The sequence below is a fragment of the Rhagoletis pomonella genome, unplaced genomic scaffold (assembly GCF_013731165.1).
Source record: "Rhagoletis pomonella isolate Grant_MI unplaced genomic scaffold, Rhpom_1.0 Rhpom_scaffold_00001, whole genome shotgun sequence".
In the NCBI taxonomy this organism is placed as follows: domain Eukaryota; kingdom Metazoa; phylum Arthropoda; class Insecta; order Diptera; family Tephritidae; genus Rhagoletis; species Rhagoletis pomonella.
In genome coordinates, this window is record NW_023458555.1 from 57364536 (window position 1) to 57378117 (window position 13582).

Below are 13582 nucleotides of genomic sequence, written 5' to 3' on the forward strand. Positions count from 1 at the left end.
CATATTTTTATATTTAATATCTCTTAACGTTAATGAGAAAATTTACTTTTCATTCCGTATACATTTGTCGTAAGTAGCGTTTACTCACCACTTTGTTTTGTCCACAGAACATACGACAATAGTAAAGTATCTATTTCAACGACGATGGTATAATTTGATGAAAAAAACAGGCATATTTATTAAATAATGATTACTTATTAGAAAAAACATAACAAAAACATAATCATGTATTTAATAAAAAAAATCTGTACATCTCTTATGCTGTAAATATGTTACGAACATACGTTTTCTTTATATAAAAACAAAAAACAATACTTAAATTCAGTCTTTTGTACATTTTTATCTCTTTCATTTCATTGGAGACTCAGTGCAAGCTAAAATTTAAAAATTTAAAATTAGTTACTTAGTTTAATTTTCAATTTTAATTGTATCGTTATAGTAGAGGACCATCCAATTGTCGTAAGTTCAAAGTTTTGCGATACATACGACAAATGTTTTATGATTAAAAAAGGATTACATTTGTATGGGAATTTGTCGTATGTGCCACATACGACAAACGGTTTATGATTAAAAAAAAGGTACGTTTGTATGGGAATTTGTCGTATGTGACGCATTTTCAGCACATACAACAAAAGGCATACCCAATCATTAATATTATGTAACATACGACAAAATGCGCACGAAATATCTCAAAAACTAATGGAGATATAAAAAAATGGATTGCAGAAATCGAAAGAGCATGTCCAACTTAGTAAATCTGCATCAAAATCCCAAAATCGTGATTTTGCACATTCGTCATCCGTTTTCTGAGGCGACGATATGTACATACGTAACAAAATGGAATAAAAAAAATTCAGGAATTTTAGAGATCAATAAGGTTGCCGGCTTGCCCATCATGACCAAGCACCAAGCAATATCGATTGAAGAAATTGAAGTCATTAAGCAGGAAAGAAGTTGCGTTGTAAAAGAGTGCAAGAACAGAAACTGCAATAGCGGCATTGGTAGCAGAAACAGTCTCAGACCAAAATATTGTAATGACCAATGGCGCCACGACCGCACAGCCATGCGTTACTGATGCTAAAAATGTATGATAATGGTTTGAATATTTAATAATTTCTGCAATAACTAAAATCTTTGTAGTTAACATTGACGGAGCACAGGGAGTTTTAGGTCAGAATATGAATAGTGCGCAGCAAGCACGCGTACAGCAAGCAATAGATCTGTATTTTGCAACAGTTGAAAATGTAAGAAAAGTGTCCATTATAAAATAAATGAGTAATAATTCTGTAAGATGTAACTTTATTTCAGTAATGTACGCTTCCTTATCTCCTACACTATCACAGGGGTCAAAACGCAGGGTAATTGCCAGTATTCTAAATATGTCTTTCCCAGAGTTCAAATAATATACGCGTATATACGAAGCAGCAGAGATTTATGAAGATGTAGAAATATTAAAGCGGTGCTATGAGCACACAATAAAATCCCCCCAAGTATGGCCCATTAATCTTTATATGCGTCTATCAGATGTCTTTCAGTACCATAAATCAAAGGACGTTGCACTGCCTCAAATCGGTTTACAGTATATTTCACCGAAATTAATCCATTGGCGAAATTTAATTTCGACAACAAATTATGACCATATAGTCATTTGGGACTACTATCGCAGTACTGGTATATTTTAACTAAAGTAATGAGATGCATAACGAACGAGCAAAGCACGCCGCCAGAAAATAATGAAAGTTCTATTTTTGAAAAATCAGTTGGGTTGCACGCCGTAGAGCAGGTACAGGAAACTACCGAAGTTGTAAGCAGAGGTGATGAACTAGCTGTGGCTTCGGATTGCAAGATGCCTAGAACTTTTGCGACAGGAATTCAAACCTCACGTAAGTGGAGAGAGGGATAGAGTTTTAATAAGTTTTATTCGTTTTTTATTTTATTTTACTCAAAATGATTTTAGGGGCGATTGATACTTATTTTATTCTATTTCATAACAAGTTATGTTATGATCTATTATGTATGTTCTCTTATGGTATGTTACGTTATGTTGTGCTTTGCTATACTATGTTACGTTATGTTAGGCTCTCCTATGTTATGTAATTTTTTTTACCTTAACTTTTTTTAAATTTTTTTCAGAGAGACTTCTTGGAGAACATTTAAATTTCGGATTGCAAGCAACTACCCGCAACGAGCCAGTAAACTTTGAAAATCGTAAGTTTCAAATTCATATTTGTAAGTTTAACATACGAAAATCCAGTTTCACTTATTCATTTCTCTATCCGCTACTACTTTTCTGCCATGCGAAATCATCAAACAAGAAAAACTTGTGCCTCTCAACAAATTGCAATTTAATCTAGCTGAGGATGAGGAAAATTGCGAATGAGTGCAAGCACCAGATGAGATAGTTGTTTTAGACTCTTCTGCTGCTTCATGCCAGTCACAAGACATAACGCTACAAGCGCCACTATCGAATTCCGAAAATTTGGTTACACATGATGTCAATGTGTTATTCTCGAGCACCTCCATGGATATAAGTAATTTATGCAACTGGCCGCTAGCACCTACAGATAGTCAAAGTCAAAAATCGAATGAACACACTTCAGAAACGAACGGAATTTAGCGAAAATATTAATCAACAAAGCAAACAAGAGCAGCAGCAAAAAGGTCACTGTCGCAGGAGCATTGCTTGGAGGAAGTACAAATGCAGCAACAAGAGCAAGCACATTAAATTATAAAACAATCTTCATAAAAATTGCAAACAAAGCAACAAGCAGACGTGATTTCGATACAAGAAGTGCAAATACTATCGGGGCCACAACAAATAATAAATCGATTACCTTTCTTTTATATTTATTATAATATTGTTAAAATCGCTTAACTTTTTTATTTGCAACTTTTGAAAACGTCTATATATAAGTCGAAAAAACGCAATCAAATTTTGCAAACTTGTATTGAAACTGATTTTTGTGAACCAGTATAAATGATTTGTAACTGTTAATATACAGCGTGGCGACGAATAACTGTTACCCAGTTTTTTTTGAGAAATAAAAGGGTCCTTTATAAATTTTGCGAAAAAAGTATTTTATTGTTAATTTTCCACAGATTTTACTTTAGCTGTATTAGTTAGTTTTTAAATTTTAATCCTTATCTACATTTGCCAGCAGTGCAAACTTTGAGAGAAAAGTTCATTTGGCACGCAAGTCTTTTTCAGGTGTATTTTTTCTTAGGCTTTGTATAAAAAAAGTACAAAAAAGAAAAAAAACTGTATAAGGTTGGTCGAATGAATGGCCGTCCTAGTCACCAGTCCCGAGTCTATTAGATTTTTGAGTATGAGGCCTTATTTTGGACAGAAGAGGGAATATAAGGGACTCAAAATGGAGAAAATTAGCCTATGGTTACAGAAGATATGGAACAAATTAACTGACGAGGACCTGCGTGCCAAATGAACTTTTCTCTCAAAGTTTACACTGCTGGCAAATGTAAATAAGGATTAAAATTTAAAAACTAATTAATACAACTAAAGTAAAATCTGTGGAAAATTAACAATAACATACTTTTTTCGCAAAATCTATAAAGGACTCTTCTATTTCTCAAAAAAACCTGGGTAACAGTTATTCGTCGCCACGCTGTATATTAAAAGGTAAATCGATTACCTTTCTTTTGATTGTAATATTGTTAAAATTGATTAACTATTTTATAGAAATTTTGCAACTTTCGAAAACATCTATATGTAAGAAGTGAAAAAGTCGTCAAATTTTGCCAAGTTTTAACGAAACCAATTTGTTGTGAACCATTACAAATGATTTGCAACTGTTAATATAATATATATTAAAAGAAAGGTAAATTGATTACATTTCTTTTGATTGTAATATTGTTAAAATTTATTAACTATTTTATAGAAATTTTGCAACTTTTGATAACATCTATATGTAAGAAGTGAAAAAGTCGTCAAACTTTGCAAAGTTGTAACGAAACTGATATTTTGTGAACCATTACAAATGATTTGGAACTGTTAATATATATTAAAAGAAAGGTAAATCGATTACTTTTCTTTTGATTGTAATATTGTTAGAATCGATTACCTATTTTATAGAAATTTTGCAACTTTTGAAAACAGCTATATGCAAAGGAGTAGTAGTAATAATAACCCAATAAACATTGTGGCGAACGTTCGATAATGACCTTCGATATCCAATATGCATATCAAACTGAGAACGAACTCATAACCAACGTTAAATTTCCAACGTTCATAGAAATACACTCGAAATTGGTTCGAAAATAAAATAAGAACCATAGTAACAAGAGAGAAAGTTGCGTATTTTAATGCTTTTGGGAATTTTATGTTTATTATAAAGTTTCATTTTTTCAACTAAAGCGGGTCGCGCGTTTGTTTTCGGGAAAATAAAAATTGGTAACTAGCAATTTAGATAATAATATACTTTATATAAAATGAAAATTTTCAAAAAAAAATTAGACGTGAATGCAGTGAAATTGTAAGCATGCTAATGCAACCTCAACAACAACAAATGAATGTTGACGCAGAGTTCGAGCGGATTTCAATTACATTTTTTCCAGCAAGCCCAAACCCGTATAAAAAAAAGACGCTTTATCAAGAAAATAATAAAACTAGATAGCTAATAGTTAGAATAAGTATTTTTCTTTTATGTACTTAAATAACATCCTGAGGATGATCTCTTAATTTAATTAATTTGTTTTTTAATTAAGTATACTTTATTCTAATAAAAAAATTACAAAATGTTCTAAAAAAAAGTAACTATACTTAAACGTTAATCAAATATACTTTCCTTTTTTCAAAAACAAAAATGTATAACCAATATTTATTAGGCTTGGTTACAAATTGGTAAATGATTGGAAAACGAATCTCTTTTTTCTAGTCCAACCTCCGATAATGAATGTGGAAATATGTTAGTATTCGATTCGAGAACTAGGCCGTTCTCCAGCAAAACGGAACCTTCGTTATCCAACGTATTTTACCTTCGTTATGAATTCGAAATCCAGCTCATTCTCAAGGATCTCAAAGGATCAATATAAGACAATCACTCTCTCTCATTAAAATTTCCCTTCGATAATGGGCTGGATTTCGAATTCATAATGAAGGTAAAATACATTGGATAACGAAGATTCCGTTTTGCTGGAGAATAGCCTAGTTCTCGAATCGAATAGTAACCTATTTCCACATTCATTATCGAAGGTGAGACTTGAAAAAAAGATTAGTTTTCCAATCATTTTCGAATTGTTAACCGAGCCCAATGTCTATTGGGAAGCAATTAGGCTACCACATATGTATGTAAAAATATCTTTATTATTAATGTTAATTGTAATTTTTATTCATTATATTGATTACTAAATATGTATATTAGGTTAACAATGCATTTTGAAAAATAAATTTTACAAAAAAAAATAAAAAATTTTAAGATTTTTTATTTAAAGATTTTAAGGTTTTTTTGAATTTGCTGTGAAGAACATGCAACCCTGTGCTAGCTGAAGTGGGCAATGCTAGACAAGTGCAGCTATATGTTTTCCTTACGAAGGATCTGAATGAGTGCGACAGTGATGCAAGCCTCACACGTACAGGGGGGAACTGGTGAAAATTTGCACCGCCCATACAAAACTCACCAGAGTTTTCACCAGTTTTGAAGTGAATGAAACCCGCCAGATTTCACCAGACTTTTCACTACTTTTGGCTGGCAGGATAGATTTTGCTACCACATACTCTTTTTGGCCACATAAATTTAAAATTGCCCCTAGCCCTTTTTAGAATTTATTCATACTTGGCATGAAAAACTTGTATATGGGCAAATCTAAAATATAGGTACACTTTCAAAATAAAAAACTGAGGACGCCATTGAATTTAAAAGGGCTTCAATTAAGTAAGAGCAACTATCCGAATATTTGTCGAAAAAAGTTGCTTTGATACCACTCTCGAAATATTCTGACTAAAAGAAAGAGCATCATTAAAAGTAGTAAATCAGGGTTTTTACATACTTCTAGAGAAAATTTTTTTAAAGCACTTTACAGGTATATGTAATTTTATAAGGACTAGCAGTTATAGAAAGATTTAGATCGTTTCGACGTATTTTCCAAATGCGCCTTCAATTAAGTGTTTTTGAAATAAAAATTACGCTCAAGATCGCAGAATATTTTATCTTTAAAAGCTAGTTTATTCTGAAAGTACACCTCTTGCTAAGGTATCAAATTATTCGTAATTGTTTGCAGAATACAATACATACTTAAAAAGAGCTTAAATTTAAATGCTTCAAAACCTATACGCGATAAACCGAAAATTTTGAAAATTGTGAAATGTGGAGTTACAGACTTTGAGTTACTTGCCATTTCGTTATTTTTTACTGCACACTTTTCTCACCTACTACATATGAAGTGTACACATAAGTGCTAAATGCCCATTTAATTTCAAATCAGAATATGGCGTGCTTCAAAAGTTATGACATAATTAATTGTGAAGCTCTTCAAAATTACATAAAAAATTCACCTGTTTTCATTATTTTTTTTTTTTAATTTAAACACCTATAGCAGCAAATTGATCCATATTTTTTCTGAGGCGTCAAGTATACGTCAATGAATTATATCCAAAAGTAACCAGCTTGATTTAGTTTACAATAGTGAAAATAACCTAAACAACACAAAGGTTACCTGTTTTTTAGATTTGCCCATATGCTTAATTTGATCTCAAATTTTTTGTTCATTTATGTAAGAGATGAATTTTTAAACTAAAAATTACTGATATATATACATATATGTATTGTATGTTCCTTACGTTTTTATACTACTATAGTTTAAAGTAGATAAGTTTACGGCCCTTAATATAAGGTGCGTTCGACAAGTCAAAAATTTGTAATAGTTTTCCAAATTTTTACTGGATGGCGTTCGATAACGACAAAAAATTATCCAACATACAAAAATTGAGAGAGCAAGCGCTCATTTTGATGCAAGAGAAGCGTCCATTTTGTACTGGCAAAATTTTAGTCAGCAAAAATTATCCAACACGAAAACATATGATCACAAAACATATGGTTGCAATTTTTGTAAATAAACAAAATTGCATTTTCCGAGTTTTGGTATTTATATGCTTTTTGGATGCCTGCTATGTAACTTTATGATAGCGCGAACCAGTTTTTACTTCTAGAAATGTTCCTGGCGAACATTGAACGTTCACTTTCCTTTTTTCTCTATGGAGGCAACATAAATTTCAGTTTGTTTACAAATAAAACATAAACAAAGTCAGCTGGTGTGTCTTCTTCTTCCGGTTTTTGCAAGTAATGGCTAATTTCCTGTTCGTTTACTTTTTACTATAGTTGCGTTCGACAAGTCCAAATTTTTTCCAAATTTTGAATGGATGGCGTTCGATAACGACAAGAAATTATCCAACACACAAAAATTGAGAGAGCTAGCGTTCATTTTGTTGCAAGAGGAGCGTTCATTTTGTACTGGCAAAATTTTACTCAGCAAAAATTATCCAACACGAAAACATATGATCACAAAACATATGGTTAAAATTTTTATTATTTTTATTGAGCTTTGTATCACGATTGTTTATTAGGAAAATTTGAAGTCTAGAAAAAAGAAGTCTGATGAGGAGATGTGGTGATCTCCGAAATAGTGCCATAACTTCTACCGCTTAGACTTTGTTGCTTTTTCAATTTTTCCTAATAAACAATCGTGGTACAAAGCTCAATAAAAATATTAAAAATAAAATGTTAAAAAGCCACAATAACATTGACAAATACATATGGTTATAATTTTTTTAAACAAACAAAATTGCATTTTTCGAATTTTGGTATTTATATGCTTTCTGGCTGCCTGCTATGTGACTTTATGATAACGCCAACTAGTTTTTACTTCTAGAAATGTTCCTGGCGAACATTGAACGTTCACTTTCCTTTTTTCTCCATGGAGGCAACATTAATTTCAGTTTGTTTACAAATAAAACATAAACAAAGTCAGCTGTTGTGTCTTCTTCTTCCGGTTTTTGCAAGTGATGGCTAATTTCCTGTTCGTTTACTATTTTGCTTTTTCTTCTCTTTGGGAGAGAATTTTCGCTTACTCTCTTCATTTTGATTGTTGGCCGGTGTTGGCTAATTTTGTTGTCGTACGTAACTTATATGTATGTTCTTGTGGTGTGAGTGTACCAGCTGCTGGTGCGACTTCAAAAACTATTTGAAAATTGTATGATTGTACCAGCATGCTGCTGTCGTGAGTGGTGAAATTAGGTCAATTTTCTAAGTAAAAAGTATTTTGGCGGAAATTTCTTGCCCTATATGGGTCAAAGCCGTGTTTGTGGAAGATTAAGTTCACGATATTGCAGTTGTGAATTAAAAAAAAACAATGTTTAACAAAATGGTAGAAAAAATATGAAATTTCGGCTCTAATCATTTCGATCTTTTCTCGACCTCATTTGTAAAGAAATAAATATTGTACCAGCATGCTGGTAAGTTATATGCTTCGAGCCTGATGGTACAATCACTTGATGGAGCCAGAAAGCTGGTGTCGTATGTTTCCCCTTTTATAAAAAAAGGTTCTTGGTTGGATAAAATATTAGCTTTTTTTTCCAGACTTCATTGTTTTTCTATACCATTACTTATTGAAAATGTTTGCGTGTATATGCATATGTAAGTAAAAAATTGAGCTACCATTTTTAGCCACAACGACTTTTTTTAAGCTCTTTTTTTAGCCCTTTTTTAACGGAATTTGGCTACCGCTAAAAAGATTCGCGGCAACACTGACACAGGGCTCCAGTAATCACGGTGCAGCGAACAAAGGTGGTGCCGTCAGTGGTACCGCTACTTTGGTTTTGCCCAAGAACGATAGAATACAAGATTGCGCATTCCCGCAGAATGACATTTGTGGCAATGGGTAAAGAAAGAATATGGCGAAGAACAATGAGTTGACAGGTGTGAATTTGCAGTGAGAAAACGTGTTTTCTTCACGACTCACCAATTACTCAAGCCATCTTTGAATATAGCAAATTAAGCACAACGTTAACAAAAAATATACAACCACTCTTGAAATGTGTTCAAAAGAATTGGTCTTATTAATTAACTATTTAGAATTTTTGTGTTTGTATTGCAGGTGCCGAAAAAGTGATAATAAAAAAGTGAAAAAAACTGCATTTGGGGGCTTTACCCCTACGGCTGCTGCAATTCAACACACAACACGACATTTTTATAAAGTTTTTATTAATATAAAACGCTTTTTACTTTAGAACGCACGAATTACTTCGATTTTCACTTGAAAGTACACAATACGTTTGCAATCGATTGCACTTGTTTCTAAACAAAAAGTTTGTTTACGTATTGCCATAAACGTCAAAGTCGGCAAAACCAAAGTGGGCAAAACCCATGATTCAATAATACAAGGTTAGATAATTATTGACAGCTGCGGTTTGACACTCCCTTACAAAAGGTTGCATTTACGAAGGACAGAGAAAGGGCAAGAATGCAATCCCTTGTTTTGAAAATGGTAGTAGAAAAGTACGCAAAGTAGGCAATTAGTTGTGAAATTCCTTTCGTAAATTCTTATGTATTTGCAGGAAATCTGGCATTTTAAACGAAATGTTGAACGTAATATTGATATATCTACTTGAATTACGTAATTTATACGCTATTTAGCCGTATAAAAACTGCAAAATGACTCAAAATTAAAATAAGACTACTATGAGATTGATGTAAACATCCAATGCTTAGGTTTTCATCAGTTAAATATGCTTCATATGCATATACAAATAAACATATTGCACAAAAGCTTATACTTTTATTTCACGCGAAAGCTACACTGTTTCCATGTAAATTTGCAAAGAAGCAACACGGTCCCACTGCTAAGGGAGCGCTGCGAGAGAGACAACTGTCAGTTTATCGAACCTTGTATTATTGAATCATGGGCAAAACCAAAGTAGCGGTTTCGGGAATGCGCCACCTTCAGTTCACTACACCATGAGCACGATTTGCACTTGAACTTCTGAACACAGTATATACAGTAATAAACCTTTTTGAGTACTCCTCGGGGGTAAAAACTGATCAGGGTTGACAATGAGAAGGATCATGAATTTTGTTGATTCAGAGTTGTATACAAAATTATTCTGGTATGAAAGGGTATATGATATTATTCTTCATTACGCATGAATATCAGCATTCATTAAAGATGAATATTATACTTAACCTACATTTTGTTCTTAAATAACACATAATTGTGTATATTTTATCCTCGAAATGTACTTTTTCTAATCGTGAGGCGAAATTCTCCACAGTAAGTGTTGCCGTGCACGCAAAACGAACACGCTGCACACAACCCAAAAGTACTCCTCGGGGACCAAATGGTGAAAAACTGCGAAAAGGTTTATTACTGTATATAGGGCCCATGGTACAATAAAACAGGTAGAAGCCAATTTGACGTCAAACCTACAAAAGTCAAAGTTTTCGGGAGAGTAAAAATAAAAATGAGCGTGTGTAAGGAAAAATAAAAAATACATTTCACTGGTTGACGTTTTTAAGTATATTTGAAGTTTATTCTTATTTATTTATTTTCTTTAGTTAAAATTTGATAAAACGTGTATGTTGTTTTCTGTTTTTGTTATATGAGTTGCAGTGTTGTTGTAGGGACTTTTCGGCATAAGGGTCATAGGAACAGCACTTGTGCCTTTCCTGTACCTCCCGGTGTATTTGTGGAATCTACTTCTTTAAAATGTTTAACGCACAGCAAGGCATTTCACTGCAGCTCTGCCGACAGCTGCTTTCGCAACGTTCCTTATGTGAAGGACATTGAGGCACGTTAAAAAATTAGTGGTATCTGCCTTATATTTAACACCACATAAAAAACAACGCTTCAGGTGTTGCATTTTTAACACATACACTAAGTATAAACCGCACAACACTACAAAAATTCAAATGCAAATTAAAATTTCTTATTAACGAACATTAAAAAAAAAAAACAACGATATGACATTCAAAGCGTAACGAAATAAAATAAAATCAAGTTGAAGTTTAAAGGTTTGGTTCTCATGAGAGCAACGTCATTTTGGCTTCTACCTGTATTTATGTGCCTTGTATAGGGCCTGTGCCCATCGGTAACTTTTTTCTCCGTGGTGAGACGGGGTGGAAAAATTTGCTATGGTGTACAAATAAATTGAATTTTGCTGTGCCAAATGCAGAGTTAAATTTTGACAGTTGAAAACCCAAACAAACGCTCGTGCGAAAGCTTTATTTTTGTGTGTTGCTGAAATTCTTAAAATTTATATTTATTTTATAATTTGCAAGTAACGTACGCTTTTTTTATGCTGTTCCAGCTTTCATTTTCATGTTCACTTCTTATTACCGCCAAGCAATATTATGTGTATACATGGTTATAAACTGTCAAAATTTTACCTAGCCCCATGAGCTAGGTAAAATTCTGACGTTCTTATTCACCACGAGAAATGTCAGATTTTTACTTTGATCCGTCAAAGTTTTCTCTTTTCTATCATTTGGCACAGGCCCATACCAGAGAACGTTTAAAACAGAGAAGCAGCAATTACGAATACCGTGTGAATTGTCAAACACTACCAAAATCGCTCTGGAAGCTCACCACTCGAATCGAAAATTGAGAGCGGAAAATTAACAGATCTGAGCGGCAAGTTAACAGAGCTGAGCGGAGATACAATTTTGTTAATTTGTATCAATGTTAAGTATTTTGGTTTGGATTTTCTTTTTCGCGGCATTGATTTAATAAAAAAAAAGATTAAAATTCTTGGTTAAATTAATGAAAATTAATTTACTAAAACATATGCCAGGGAATGCTTTAACTCCAAAACGTAGATTTGTTATCTAATAAATATGTGAAAGCTATGCAAATATGCAAACTCATTGGTGATTTGCCGTCGGCATTTGGGTCCCAAAAATCGTTTTTTTTTTTTTAACAATTCTTATTGTAGTTGCTGCGCTATTTTCAATGCAACAAACCCCAGTTTTCTAGGTGCCTTAGTTTTTTCCCAAACTCACTTTAAAGATGGACACATTGACAAAAACGTACAAAAGCAGCAATTGCACTTGTTAGCAAAGTGGTTTTTCTCGAAAAGTTATGTTTGAGTTTTATGAACAGTTATTTCGAGAAAATATGCCATATGCATATAACCTAAGCAAATACCTTTTCTTAAAATCTCAGACCTTTTACTCGATTTGTTCAAATAAATTTAAGTGAAAGTATTGAAATGTGTTGAATGATGATTTTTCACTGCAATACTCGTATTACATGTAAATAATGGGGCTTATTCATGGTCAAAATAAAGTTGACACTAAAGTTAGTTACAGCTTTTTCACATCATTTTCAGTGGAATAGGTATCTGTGAAAAAGCTGCAACTAACTTCCTATTAGGCATTTTAGTACACACAGATGCGATCAACTAATTAGCAACGAAATTCAAAATGATATTGTTTGCAAATTATGTTTATTTATTTGTTTTTATAATTTCCTTTAAACCATTATTCAATCTATAACAGAAACCACAATAATAAAAGTTTAAAAGCTTGCACAAATTGCATAAAAATTAATCAAACTTCAAAAAAAATTGTTATCAAGATTTCAATTTTTTTATTTTGAAATTTAGAAAATTTTCGGGTATGCAGCTTTGCAGCCCATTCAATGAAGTACACTAAAGTGCAAGTTTCTAGTCATTAAAAATTAGCGTTGCATTTTTAGAATTTTTTTTTGTGGAGGGTGTTCGCATTTTCTTCCATATAACACATAATCACAATTTTTTTTGTATGAAAAAAAAACAGCAACACCCCCACAAAAAAAAATCTATAAAATCAATGGTAATTTTTAACAACTTGAAACTTGCACTTTCTTATAGTATATATATTGAATGGACTACAATACTGCATACCCGAAATTTTTTTAAATATTCTAATTAAAAATTTGGATGACCATTTCTTGAAGTTTGATTCGGTTTTTTGCAATTTGTGCAAGCTTTTAAACTTGTATTATTGTGGTTCTTGTTACAGATTGAATTATATTTTAAATTAAAATCATTAAAAATAAATAAACATAATTTGCAAACAATATCATATTGAATTTCGTTGCTAATTAGTTGATCGCATCTGAATGTATATATGTATGTACATACTTACATATGTACATATGTACCCAATACACATACTCCAAAATCATTTATTGATAACGTTCTTGCACATGCACATAATATTACATATATGTATGTACATACATACTAACTTTCTTCTTATTTGGGGCTGACAAACTTTAACTTAAGAGTCGACTTTATTTCGTCTACTAATATGCCCCAATAGTTTTGGAGTCAAATGAAAATGCATTTTCTCCGCATACGTATGTACATGCTCCATTAATTGATAACGTTTTTGCATGCATATATATGTATGTGCATATTACTGCCAAAAAAAACTACGAACATGCATATAAATGTACATATATGTACAAATCACGGCAGCATACATACATATATATGCACATAATTACACGTATACTCAAATACAACAATAACTATTTCATTCATAAACGCATTTGCATATTTCTCAGGGCCAAGTAAATTCATTCATAAAAA

General features: G+C 32.3%; 1 long non-coding RNA gene across 1 annotated transcript; it reads left to right on the forward strand.

Moving 5' to 3' along the window:
• Positions 1 to 853: 853 nt before the first annotated feature.
• On the forward strand, positions 854 to 1788 carry LOC118751685. The gene is made up of 3 exons (XR_004994578.1): positions 854 to 1085; positions 1141 to 1244; positions 1309 to 1788. It is a non-coding gene; the product is annotated as an uncharacterized LOC118751685 (long non-coding RNA).
• The last annotated feature ends 11794 nt before the right edge of the window (positions 1789 to 13582 follow it).